This window comes from Garra rufa, chromosome 4 (assembly GCF_049309525.1).
Source record: "Garra rufa chromosome 4, GarRuf1.0, whole genome shotgun sequence".
In the NCBI taxonomy this organism is placed as follows: Eukaryota; Metazoa; Chordata; class Actinopteri; order Cypriniformes; family Cyprinidae; genus Garra; species Garra rufa.
In genome coordinates this window covers 34,335,704-34,348,956 of record NC_133364.1, presented here as the reverse complement: position 1 = coordinate 34,348,956, position 13,253 = coordinate 34,335,704, and the positions used below count along the sequence as shown (strand labels likewise).

The 13,253-nt window shown below is 38.5% G+C and overlaps 1 long non-coding RNA gene across 1 annotated transcript; it reads left to right on the top strand.

Annotated features, from left to right (window-relative positions):
* The first annotated feature begins 6,054 nt into the window (after positions 1 to 6,054).
* On the top strand, positions 6,055 to 7,816 carry LOC141333936 (uncharacterized). Its single transcript, XR_012355446.1, has 4 exons — positions 6,055 to 6,185; positions 6,838 to 6,935; positions 7,051 to 7,092; positions 7,212 to 7,816. It is a non-coding gene; the product is annotated as an uncharacterized lncRNA (long non-coding RNA).
* The last annotated feature ends 5,437 nt before the right edge of the window (positions 7,817 to 13,253 follow it).

Genomic DNA, 13,253 nt, shown 5'->3' with positions numbered 1-13,253 from the left:
ACTTTTTGTTGCTTCTTCTGATAAAGTGTGTGGCTCTCTTAAAATTAGATTTGACACTGTGGTGACAGAAAAAAATATGTACATTTCAAACTTTATGTATTACATACACATTTATGAGTAAATCACAGTAAAATTTGTTACACACCTTGACAAGGTGTTGAAACAGCTTGCGGTGAGGACTCTGGCAATAATGCTTCTGCTGTAAATATATTTATTTTTTTAAAAGAGCTGAATGTATACATAGCCGTAAAATGATTATTAGCATTAAAAACTTTCTCCTACAGAACAAATCAGGAGATCTTGGCCTTTCTTGATTGCCTGTAAAGAGAGAGAGAGAGAGAGAGAGGGGGGGGGGGGGGGGGGGCGGGGTATATTACTTTAAATCCATTGTGGATTACATCTTGAAACATGTTTTAATATATTTATATAATAAATAAGTAGTTTTAATTCTACTAACCTTTGTCAAGAGGATATGTTTTGGGGAGTGGCTGATCTTACAATACAACAAAAAAAAATGTATAGGTTACTTTGAATTTTAGAGCCTTTATGATTATACATTTAGGCGTAAAAATAAAATGTAATATGACTGTCTGTGAACTTACATTTAGGTGGAACTGGTTTTGACACCTTTTTTTTCTTTGTAACTCTGCAGTCATCTAAAAGGAATCACCAAAAAGGGGGTTTTAAGTTCCCTAAAATACCTTATTAAATCATCCCAATAAATATTGTTTTGTTAAGCCAATCTGAAATTTCATGCTCAACCAATATATTCTTATCAAGGTAACTAAACATTTTGGTAACACTTTTTATGAAGTCTGTTCTTAAGGCATTTTCAGTAAGGAGTAGGGGAGAGTGGGGTGATTTGTGCCAGGGGGGAAGTAGTTCCACCCCTTGTTTCTAGAAAACCATAGAAGAAATTGGTCATGTGACCACATACTTTTGAAGAGCCATCCAATTTACCTATCCCCCAAAGAGGAGAGACACATGGCATGAGAGCTAAGCACATTTGAGCTCAAAAAACTGTTTTTTTGCCTTTCAAAGTTGAATTTATAAGATCAAGGTTTTTTGATTGTTGCGTCTGAACAATTATGGAAAAGTTTGAAAATATTTCACACGTTTTAGTGCTTTAGTAGGCTACACAGTGAGTCTACCCAGCCAGCAATGACTTGTGGGGCCCAGCTGGGTTAACTACGGGTTCCATGGGAACTGTGTGGGCATGGGCTTTGGCTGGGTGAAATCAGCGGGTCCCATGTAGGTTTTGTAGTATGAGTCCCACATAGGAAGCCCATATGAGCTGATTACATGGGTCACATAAGGGACAGGCATGGGCCAAGTGGGCATGGGTTTGATCTGGGAACACATATATGGGTCTTGCATGACATATTTATGGGCCAAGTGGGCATGGGTTTTATCTGGGAATGCATATATGGGTCCTGCATGGCATATTTATGGGCCAAGTGGGCATGGGTTTGAACTGGGAATGCATATATGGGTCCTGCATGGCATATTTATGGGCCAAGTGGGCATGGGTTTGAACTGGAAATGCACATATGGGTCCTGCATAGAATTTTTATAGGCCAAGTGGGCATGGGTTTGAACTGGGAACACAAATATGGGTCCTGCATGACATATTTATGGGCCAAGTGGGCATGGGTTTGAACTGGAAATGCACATATGGGTCCTGCATAGAATTTTTATAGGCCAAGTGGGCATGGGTTTGAACTGGAAATGCACATATGGGTCCTGCATAGAATTTTTATAGGCCAAGTGGGCATGGGTTTGAACTGGGAACACAAATATGGGTCCTGCATGACATATTTATGGGCCAAGTGGGCATGGGTTTGAACTGGAAATGCACATATGGGTCCTGCATAGAATTTTTATAGGCCAAGTGGGCATGGGTTTGAACTGGGAACACAAATATGGGTCCTGCATGACATATTTATGGGCCAAGTGGGCATGGGTTTGATCTGGGAACCCATATATGGGTCTTGAATGGCATATTTATGGGCCAAGTGGGCATGGGTTTGATCTGGGAATACATATATGGGTCCTGCATGACATATTTATGGGCCAAGTGGGCATGGGTTTGAACTGGGAATGCATATATGGGTCCTGCATGGCATATTTATGGGCCAAGTGGGCATGGGTTTGAACTGAGAATGCACATATGGGTCCTGCTTTGAATTTTTATAGGCCAAGTGGGCATGGGTTTGAACTGGGAACACAAATATGGGTCCTGCATGACATATTTATGGGCCAAGTGGGCATGGGTTTGATCTGGGAATACATATATGGGTCCTGCATGACATATTTATGGGCCAAGTGGGCATGGGTTTGATCTGGGAATACATATATGGGTCCTGCATGACATATTTATGGGCCAAGTGGGCATGGGTTTGATCTGGGAACGCATATATGGGTCTTGAATGGCATATTTATGGGCCAAGTGGGCATGGGTTTGATCTGGGAATACATATATGGGTCCTGCATGACATATTCATGGGCCAAGTGGACATGGGTTTGATCTGGGAACGCATATATGGGTCTTGAATGGCATATTTATGGGCCAAGTGGGCATGGGTTTGAACTGGGAATGCACATATGGGTCCTGCATAGAATTTTTATAGGCCAAGTGGGCATGGGTTTAAAATGGGAACACAAATATGGGTCCTGCATGACATATTTATGGGCCAAGTGGGCATGGGTTTGAACTGGGAATGCATATATGGGTCCTGCATGGCATATTTATGGGCCAAGTGGGCATGGGTTTGATTTGGGAATGCATATATGGGTCCTGCATGGCATGTTTATGGGCCAAGTGGGCATGGGTTTTATCTGGGAATGCATATATGGGTCCTGCATGGCATATTTATGGGCCAAGTGGGCATGGGTTTGAACTGGGAATGCACATATGGGTCTTGCATAGAATTTTTATAGGCCAAGTGGGCATGGGTTTGAACTGGGAACACAAATATGGGTCCTGCATGACATATTTATGGGCCAAGTGGGCATGGGTTTGATCTGGGAACGCATATATGGGTCTTGAATGGCATATTTATGGGCCAAGTGGGCATGGATTTGATCTGGGAACGCATATATGGGTCTTGAATGGCATTTTTATGGGCCAAGTGGGCATGGGTTTGAACTGGGAACACAAATATGGGTCCTGCATGACATATTTATGGGCCAAGTGGGCATGGGTTTGATCTGGGAACGCATATATGGGTCTTGAATGGCATATTTATGGGCCAAGTGGGCATAGGTTTGATCTGGGAACACATATATGGGTCTTGAATGGCATGTTTATAAGCTAAGTTTGGTTTGAACTGCAATTTTACTAATTTACTAATTTACTAATTTTACAGAAAATAACTAACTTTTTTACAGTAGTTTTCTGTGATTTCAAATTACATTCATAACTTATTCGTAATATTACTAATAGTGGTGGGCCGTTATTGGCGTTAACGTGCTGCGTTAACGTGAGACTCTTATCAGGAGATAAAAAGAATATCGCCTTTAATCTATTCTCAAAGTTGGGTTGGGAACTGGGTCTAAACTACGCAAGATATGATGACTTTCACCTTGATATTTTAGTGTGGATGACGTATACCTAGCCACTGTAGGAGGTGAGAACGAGTCTTCAACCTGTGTGTATGCCTACTATGAGTGTGAAATGACCACATCAAACGAGACGTGCAAACATGGATGCACCTATGAAGCCGCCGGGTTTGCTTCAGGGCAGGTGCGTTGCTAGACCCTGCACGTGCCCCAGTAAAATCTCAAGTTTGAGTTATAATTTACTTTGATAATCCCAAAATAAAGACATTACACTATATGCAACAACTGAATTGACGCTTCTAAAAGCAACGCAGTTTAATCGAAGACTATGCACACAGATATCCATGCCTGCACGCGTCTGTGTATTTAAGGGGAACGCGCACGTCGTGCAGCCACAATATCTGTAAATTAACAACTTAACTATTATTTTAAGTATTATTCCATTAATGACAAATTACAGGAATTCTTTTTTTTTTGCAGTATTTTTTCTGTTTTCTTAAATTACTTACACATTGACATAAAATTACAAAAACAATCTGTAATTAAATAATGTAGCTCATTAAGGTTTATGTCTATACTAACAATTTAATGTTCTTTTTGTACACTGTGTTCCAAATTATTATGTAAATTGGATATAAGTGTCATAAACATAAAAAAAAATTGTTTTTCAATTAAACTCATGGATGGTATTGTGTCTCATGGCTCTTTGGGTCACTGAAATGAATCTCAGACACCTGTGATAAATAGTTTGCCAAATGAGCCCAATTAAAGGAAAATTACTTAAGAAGGATGTTCCACATTATTAAGCAGGCCACAGGTTTCAAGCAACATGGGGAAAGAAAAAAGATCTCTCTGCTGCCGAAAAGTGTCAAATAGTACAATGCCTTGGACAAGGTATGAAAACATTAGATATTTCACAAAAACTTAAGTGTGATCATTGTGCTGTGCAGATTTGTGGCTGATTCAGAGCACAGACTGGTTTGTTCAGGAAAAGGCAGAATGAGGACGGTTTCTGCCAGACAAATTCATCAGATTAAGAGAGCAGCTGCTAAAATGCCATTACAAAAACAGGTATTTGAAGCTGCTGGTGCCTCTGGAGTCCCGCGAACATCAAGGTGTAGGATCCTTCAGAGGTTTGCAGTTGAGCATTAACCTACTATTCGGCCACTCCTAACTAATGCTCACAAGCAGAAATGGTTGCAGTGGGCCCAGACATACATGAAGACTAATTTTCAAACAGTCTTGTTTACTGATGAGTGTCGTGCATCTTTGGATGGTCCAGATGGATGGAGTAGTGGATGGAACATGTCCCAACAAGGCTGCGACGTTAGAGGTGGCGTTTTGGGCCGGAATCATAGGGAGAGAGCTGGTAGGTTCCTTTAGGGTCCCTGAAGGTGTGAAAATGACCTCGGCAAAGTATGAAAATGAGAAACTCATTGTGTGGCCCCCATCCTCCCCTGACCTCAACCAGATTGAGAACCTTTGGAGCATCTTCAAGCAAAAGATCTATTAGGTTGAGAAGCAGTTCACATCAAAACAGCAGCTCTGGGAGGCAATTCTGACATCCTGCAAACATATTCAATCAGAAACTCTCCAAAAACTCACAAGTTCAATGGATGCAAGAATTGTGATAGTGATATCAAAGAAGGGGTCCTATGTTAAGATGTAACTTGCCCTGTTAGGATGTTTTTGATTGAAATAGCTTTTGATTTCAGTAAATATGACCACCTAATGCTGCAAATTCAGAAAATGACAATTTTCAGTTCTTTACAACCTATAAAATGTTTTAACTCTGTTGTGAATAATAATTTGGAACAGTGCATTTTCAGTTTTTTATTTTTGAAATAAATACTGTTATCATTAGGAGGTTTTTTCAATAAATTCAAATTATGCCCTATGGTTGATGACTTAAAAAATTATACTGACTGTCATTTGCATTGACTAATTATGAAAATCGGAGAAAGATATCATTTGCATAATAATTTGGAACACGGTGTAATTTGAAAGTAAATCTTATTAGTTTTTATTTAGATGTATTTTACATTAAAACTCTGAAAAAATTAAAAAAAAAAATTAACCAATAAAGAATGAGTGTATAATTTATTTGCATTAGTCGTGTCAAAAAGCAATACCACAGTAGTCCAAATGACAATACGTTTGCAGTCCTCTCTGGTGGAATATACAGTAGGATGATAATTTAGTGTGGGAAGCAGTGCATAATTCAAGTTGTTAAATGCTGAAAAAGCTATAGCGAATTCACTATAGCTCAGTTGACGCTCTTTCTTATTTAAATCACGCATTACCGGCTGAAAGTGAAACACGGCAAATTGCAATCTATGACGGTACTGGCGACAGCCAATGAGCGTTTGATTATCGCTGCCTTTGATTATTCTGGCCAATGACTAGTAGGGAGCCGTTTCCCGGTTAAATTTGAATATGCTGATCGGCTTCTGTTGCAGACTGTTTCGGTCGTTCCTCTAGCAACGACTTTCACGTGGATTATTTTACGTCTGACTGTTTAATTCATATTTTGAGCGAGTTTTGGTTGTGGGATGAAGATTGAGAACAAACAAACGCGAATATGGACTTTTACCAGCAGCTAAAGATCATGCAAACTGCAAAAGGTAGGTACCTTTTACTATTATATAAAGTTCTATAGACTGTTACACTAGTTACATTAAGGTACTGAAGTGATATACTAATCGCGATTACATATTTTAGTATCCTACCAGTGTGTGTTACAGTGTTTTGTTAGTATTAACTAATACTGTTAGCTGCGGGTGGCGGTAACATTATATTTATGTCTTGCCGAACATATGTAGTGAAAGAAATCTGCAGCTCACTTGAATAGTCAAATACAGACAGTTTACTTAAGATGTAATTGACCTAAATACAGTCACTAATGTTTTGATTCAAGATTAACAAACCAGGTTAGGTGTCAGTTACTGGATCTGTGCATTTTCTTCTTAAAGTTACAGTATAATTAAGCTTAACGTTACCAGTCGGTCTTAACTATAATCAAACAACAAAATACTAAAGAGAAAATCATTATATGTACTTAACTTGCCTTTGTATTAGTCCTATTGTTTGTAACTACTTTGATCGTATGTTGAATGCAATACAATATTATAAATAACTATACTGTGATGTATTACTATTGTGAAATAATATGGTCATATTGTGCACCCATGCTAGTTTTAAGATCAAACTCACAAAATGTGACAGAACTTCAAAATGAGTAACCTGAGAACACTGTTATGTGAACTCATCTGACAGAGAGAGGACCTGAAAGCATGATCATTGGACTCCATGGAGAAGAATACTAGATGTAAACCAGGATTTTGGATCAGCTGTGCAGATTTGGTATGGAGCCGGTGAGTACATTTTCGCAAGCCCATGTCTGTCAGTAAGTAGATAATGTCTTATCAAACAAATTAATTTTAATTTAATTGATTGCTTGTGTGTGTGTTTCCCCTTATGATCCAGAAGTTTTGGGAATGAAAATCTTCTACTACATGATCTTCAGAGGAAGTAAGTATTCATTTTACATTAAGACACACTAACATTAATTTATTTTTAAAGGAAAGTTCGTAGTATTTTTCTTCAGTTTTTTGTTTTAAATTTGTTTTTGTTTTGTTTTTTACCCCCAGCTGATTCAGCTGATTCCTGGCCATTTGGAGGAGGACTGCTCTTTATCTGGTGTGTCTGTCACTTCTGGTGCAGAGTCATGGACCTTTTGTTGTATGTTTTGGTTTTACTTATTCTCACACTACATTAATTATCAGAGCTACAGTGGTGCCCAAAATTATTAGAACACTAGTATTTAAACTACCTTAACTAATGGTTTAAACTTATTTATTTCATTTGCTATAGTGTGTCAGTATGAAATATCAGTTTACATTTCCAAGCGTTCTTTTTGCCATTAATTATAATAATCAGTGACACAATAAGTATGAAAACAAACAGCGCTTGACACAGAGGTCTAATCTCATCATTTAAATCCAGAAGAACTGTGGCAACATCTCCAAGATGCTTAAAGAAACCTACCAGCAAAGCAGTACTGTTAAAAGTTTTAAGCACTTGTGTACAAATTCTGTAAAATGAGAATGTTGATAAAAATGTCATAAATGTTTTCTTTATCAATTAACTTCTTTTAACTAAATTAAATCAACATTTGGTGTGACCATCATCTTGTGTTTAAAGCAGCTTTTGCACTTGGTGCACTTGCGGATAGTTTTTCAGGTTTGCAGGTGGGTCTCTTGAAGCATCTTGGAGATGTTGCCACAGTTCTTCTAGATTTAATCTGTCTCAGTTCTGTTTCTTCATGCCATTCTGTGCAGAATGGATGATGATAAGATCAGATCTCTGTTTGGACCACTGGCTGTTGTCAAACAAAAATCTTACTGGATTATTACATTTAATGGCAAAATTAATGTTTAGAAATATAAAATAAATTACCCATTGAAACACTACAGCAAAAGATAGACATGACTGAATTAATCATTTTTAGCTGGTAAAAATACTAGTGTTCTAATAATTTTGGACACCACTGTATGGAGCCCATGGGAGTCAGTAGAATATTGTGGATTAAAATAAAATGATGTGGATGAAATAGAAATGCATTTTCAGTTGAATTTCACCTCGGAGCTCTGAATAACTGGTAATGAAAAATTCAATAATCTAAATTTACATCTGAAACTAATAAAATTGTTAATCTTGACAATTTTGTAGATGTATTGGTTTTGTATTTATTCAGTTTTAACCCTCATGTACTGTTCCGGGTCAATTTGACCCGTTTTGATTTTTGAGTTGTCAGATATACTAGTTAACCTAGGTTTTTCTTTTTAAATTTAGGTGACTTTTCCTCATTTAGTGTCATGAACATGCATGCAAAGTTTCAACACAATGATGTGTTTTGGCATGTCTAAAAAAAAAAATGTTACGTTCGTACTGTTCCCGGGTCAATTTGACCCGCCTATTTTAATGTTCTAGGGCAACCCTACCGACCCAAAATTTTACAATTTCTTGGTTATAATTTGTTATTTTAGTTTTTTACTAGCCTATGAAGCCAAAAAATCTGATTTTCCCACTTATTTCAATGCAGAAATATATTTTGCCAGCTACAAATGGTAAAAATGAGCTATCATTTATATTTGCAACTTATCTAAAATACGATTAAAACTATCTTGTTTTTCTTGATATTTTGTGTGTTTTTCTCATTTAGGGTCATGAACATGCATGCAAAGTTTCAACATGCCGATGTGTTTTGGCATGTCTAAAAAAATTTTTGTTACGTTCGTACTGTTCCCGGGTCAATTTGACCCACCTATTTTAATGTTCTAGCGCAACTCTACAGACCCAAAAAAGTAGTATTTATTGGTTATATTTTGTTATTTTAGTTTTTTACTAGCCTAGGAAGCCAAAACAAGGAGATTTCCCCCACTTATTTCAATACAGAAAAATATTTTGTCAGCCACAGATGGTAAAAATTAGCTCTCATTTATTTTTGCAATCTGTCTGAAATACCATTAAAACTATGTTGTTTTTCTTGATATTTTGTATGTTTTTCGCATTTAGGGTCATGAACATGCATGCAAAGTTTCAACATGCCGATGTGTTTTGGCATGTCTAAAAAAAAAAATGTTACGTTCGTACTGTTCCCGGGTCAATTTGACCCACCTATTTTAATGCTCTAAGGCAACTCTACAGACCCAAAATAGTAACATTTCTTGGTTATATTTTGTTATTTTAGTTTTTTACTAGCCTAGGAAGCCAAAAAAAGGGATTTCCCCCACTTATTTCAATACAGAAAAAATATTTTGTCAGCTACAGATGGTAAAAATGAGCTCTCATTTATTTTTGCAATCTATCTGAAATGCTATTAAAACTATGTTGTTTTTCTTGATATTTTGTGGGTTTTTCTCATTTGGGGTCATGAACATGCATGCAAAGTTTCAACACGCTAATGTGTTGTTAAATGTACATACAGACAAGCCTATACGTTCGTAATGTTTGTGGGTCATTTTGACCCACATAGCCAGCTATTCAAAAGCACCTGTACAGACACAAAATAACATTTGCTCTTCAACTCCAGTCCAAGTGTTTTACTAATTTCAGCTCTAACCCTAACCAAACACACTTAAAAAAGTTAAATCACAGTATTTAGAATTAAGTGTAAATTACAGAAAGACAAATGTAAAAAAAAAAAAAAAAAAAGTCAGACAGATAGTATAAAAAACAAAACATTTCTTTGATGTTTGTTTTTGTTATGTCTTGTTTCACGCTCCTCTGTGAGCGTCATTCACTTTTTGCCTAAGTTGGGTCATTTTTTGTTCTGTAGACTAAATTCATAAATTCAAGGAATTACTCAAGACAAGATGAGCACACAGCAAGTGCATGCTTTCTGCATACAAATTTCTTGCACTTCACACACATGGTTCTGGTTTTTCTGTCACGTTTGGATGGGCACACATCACATCTCTTCCTTTTTTTCCCAACATCTCTGCTCACTTTTTCGTTTTCTGTGGAACTGACTCTGGATCCACCTGCTTGCACTGACTCAACAAAAGCTGAAGCCGCTGGAGATCGAGGTGGACAGGTGCGTCTCTGGACCTCAGGCGTGATGAGAGCTCTTCCCAGCTCTTCCAGGAACACCCGACGTTTGTATGCTGACACGTCCAGGATGTTGTAGAAGACGACCAAAGGCCAACGGACAGTCTTGCGCTGACAGCTGAAGGAGTATGTAACTGGGCCTGAAGCCAAAGGTGGAGTCGACAACTTGGACAAAGTTACATCCTCCTTCAGCTGTCAGCGCAAGACTGTCCGTTGGCCTTTGGTCATCTTCTACAACATCCTGGACGTGTCAGCATTCAAACGTTGGAAGTGGAAGAGCTGGGAAGAGCTCTCATCACGCCTGAGATCCAGAGACGCACCTGTCCACCTCGATCTCCAGCGGCTTCAGCTTTTGTTGAGTCAGTGCAAGCTGGTGGATCCAGAGTCAGTTCCACAGAAAACGAAGAAGTGAGCAGAGATGTTGGGAAAAAAAGGAAGAGATGTGATTTGTGCCCATCCAAACGTGACAGCAAAACCAGAACCATGTGTGTGAAGTGCAAGAAATTTGTATGCAGAAAGCATGCACTTGCTGTGTGCTCACCTTGTCTTGAGTAATTCCTTGAATTTATTAATTTAGTCTACAGAACAAAAAATGACCCAACTTAGGCAAAAAGTGAACGTTTTTTTCATTATACAGCAATATTAAATTGTTCAGTTCTGAAGTTTTGAGCAGCAAATGCAAAACAACAAAAACAAGTTAAAACAAACCAGCAAAAAAAGTCAGCATACTTTGTATTTTCAAAATTTGTCAAAACAAAACTGTAAAAAAAAAAAAAAAGAAATAAAAATGTTTTGGAAACATATTTATACATCATATGTTCCATTTGATGAGTATTCATATAAAAAAGTTTACTGTTAGTACCTGAGTCTTTGTTGTTTTCATAGTGTGATTTTTGGCAAATTGTATTGAATCCAGTTAGGGTCAATTTGACCCAGACCGTACAGGAAGTAACTGAAATCGAACAGTACATGAGGGTTAAAGGACTAGTTAAATTCTGGCACAAATATTTCCTGCTGATAATTTACTCACCCATGTGTCATTCAAGATGCTTGTGTCTGTCTCTTTTTCTGTCAAAAAGGTTTTTGAGGAAAACATTCCAGGATTTTTCTCCATATTTAAATGGGAGCCAAGGGGTTGAAGGTCCAAATTTAATTGTCAATGCAGCTTCAAAGGGCTCTACATCATCCCACCCAAGGAATAAGGGTCACTGGGAACTTGTAAAGCCCTTTGAAAGCTGTATTGAAATTTTGAAACCTTTATCCTTGACCTTAATCCCACTGAAGTCCACTATATGGAGAAAAATCCTGAAATCTACTCCTCAAAAACTTGACTTTCTTTTCGACTTAAAGGTGCAATGTGTAATATTTAAGATTATCTCTAGATAGAAATGCAATATAATATAGATAACTATGTTTTCAGGGGAGTATAAAGACCTTACGTAATGAGCCATTATGTTTTTATTAACTTAGAATTATCAGTTTATATCTACATACACCGCGGGTCCCCTCACATGAAAGCCGACATTATGTTTCTACAGTAGCCCTGAATGGACAAACTGCTCTACAGATCGCGTTTCATCACTGTTGTTCAAGCGAAAAAACACTGACACAATGATGAACAAGTAACAGTAATATTCACAATAACATCGTTTTATTGAATTATCAAGTAAATCTAATTCCCTAATTTATAAAAGAAACTTCATTATTCTTTGCTGTCTAAAACGATGACAGCTTAATCCCGTGTTGGCTGCCGTAGCTTCTGTGAAGGGAGGGGTGAGCGGTGGACTAAACCGTTGGTTGCAATTCATAGCCTTACTGCTAGATGCCGCAAAAAATCTACACACTGCACCTTTAAAGAAAGAAAGATATGAACATCTTGGATTACATGGGGGTGAGTGAATTATCAGGAAAGTTTTAAGGTAAACATATAGGCCCGGTTTCACAGACAAGGCTTAAGCCTAGTCCTAGACTAAAATGTAAGTCTGAGCTGTTTGAACTGAAAGAAACTTGCACTGACTGATCTTAAAATATATCGGTGTCTTTGTTTTGTCTCAAGATGCACACCAGTAATGTTTTTTTCTAAGCATGTTTATAAAAATTACTTAAATATCCTAATTGAACTATCTGCTAATCCTGGCTTAGTCTAAGCCTTGTCTGTGAAACCGGCCCATATTTAATTAAATGTTTTAATGAAACTGTCCCATGTTCTTTTAATTTAATTGTGCTGTATTTCTTAAAAAATAGCTGAAATGTAAAATGTAAATTTTATATGGCATTTGCACAGACTTTGTATTGCAGACTGTTTTTTGTCTTTTAAATAAAAATGTTAATTGTCCACCTTGAGCATGCTTTGACACTTTATTGAAGGTTTTTTTATTGTAATTATTTGGGGGGGGGGGGGGGGGGGTTGCTGCCGGGGCGTCCGGGTGTGTGACTAGGGCGTTGGCTGGCCCCCATGTGGATCCCGGGTGCAAACCCACTTTAAACCCCTTTGGGCAGGTGGGGCCCAAATGGGTCTGTCATGAATTGCCCGATTAAGACCCACATAAGACCCTTACAGATCCCACTTAAAACCCACCTGGGCATCCACGGCGTGCCCCCATGTGGATCCCAGGTGCAAGCCCACTTTAAACCCCTACAGACTGGTGGGCCCCAAATGGGTCTGACATGTATTGCCCGGTTAAGACCCACATAAGACCCTTACAGATCCCACTTAAAACCCACCTGGGCATCCACGGCTGGCCCCCATGTGGATCCCGGGTGCAAGCCCACTTTAAACCCCTACAGACTGGTGGGCCCCAAAGGGGTCTGACATGTATTGCCCGGTTAAGACCCACACAAGACCCTTACAAATCCCACTTAAAACCCATCTGGGCATCCACGGCTGGCCCCCATGTGGATTCCGGGTGCAAGCCCACTTTAAACCCCTACAGACTGGTGGGCCCCAAATGGGTCTGACATGTATTGCCCGGTTAAGACCCACATAAGACCCTTACAGGTCCCACTTAAAACCCATCTGGGCATCCACGGCTGGCCCCCATGTGGATCCCGGGTGCAATCCCACTCTTTGTGCAGGTGGG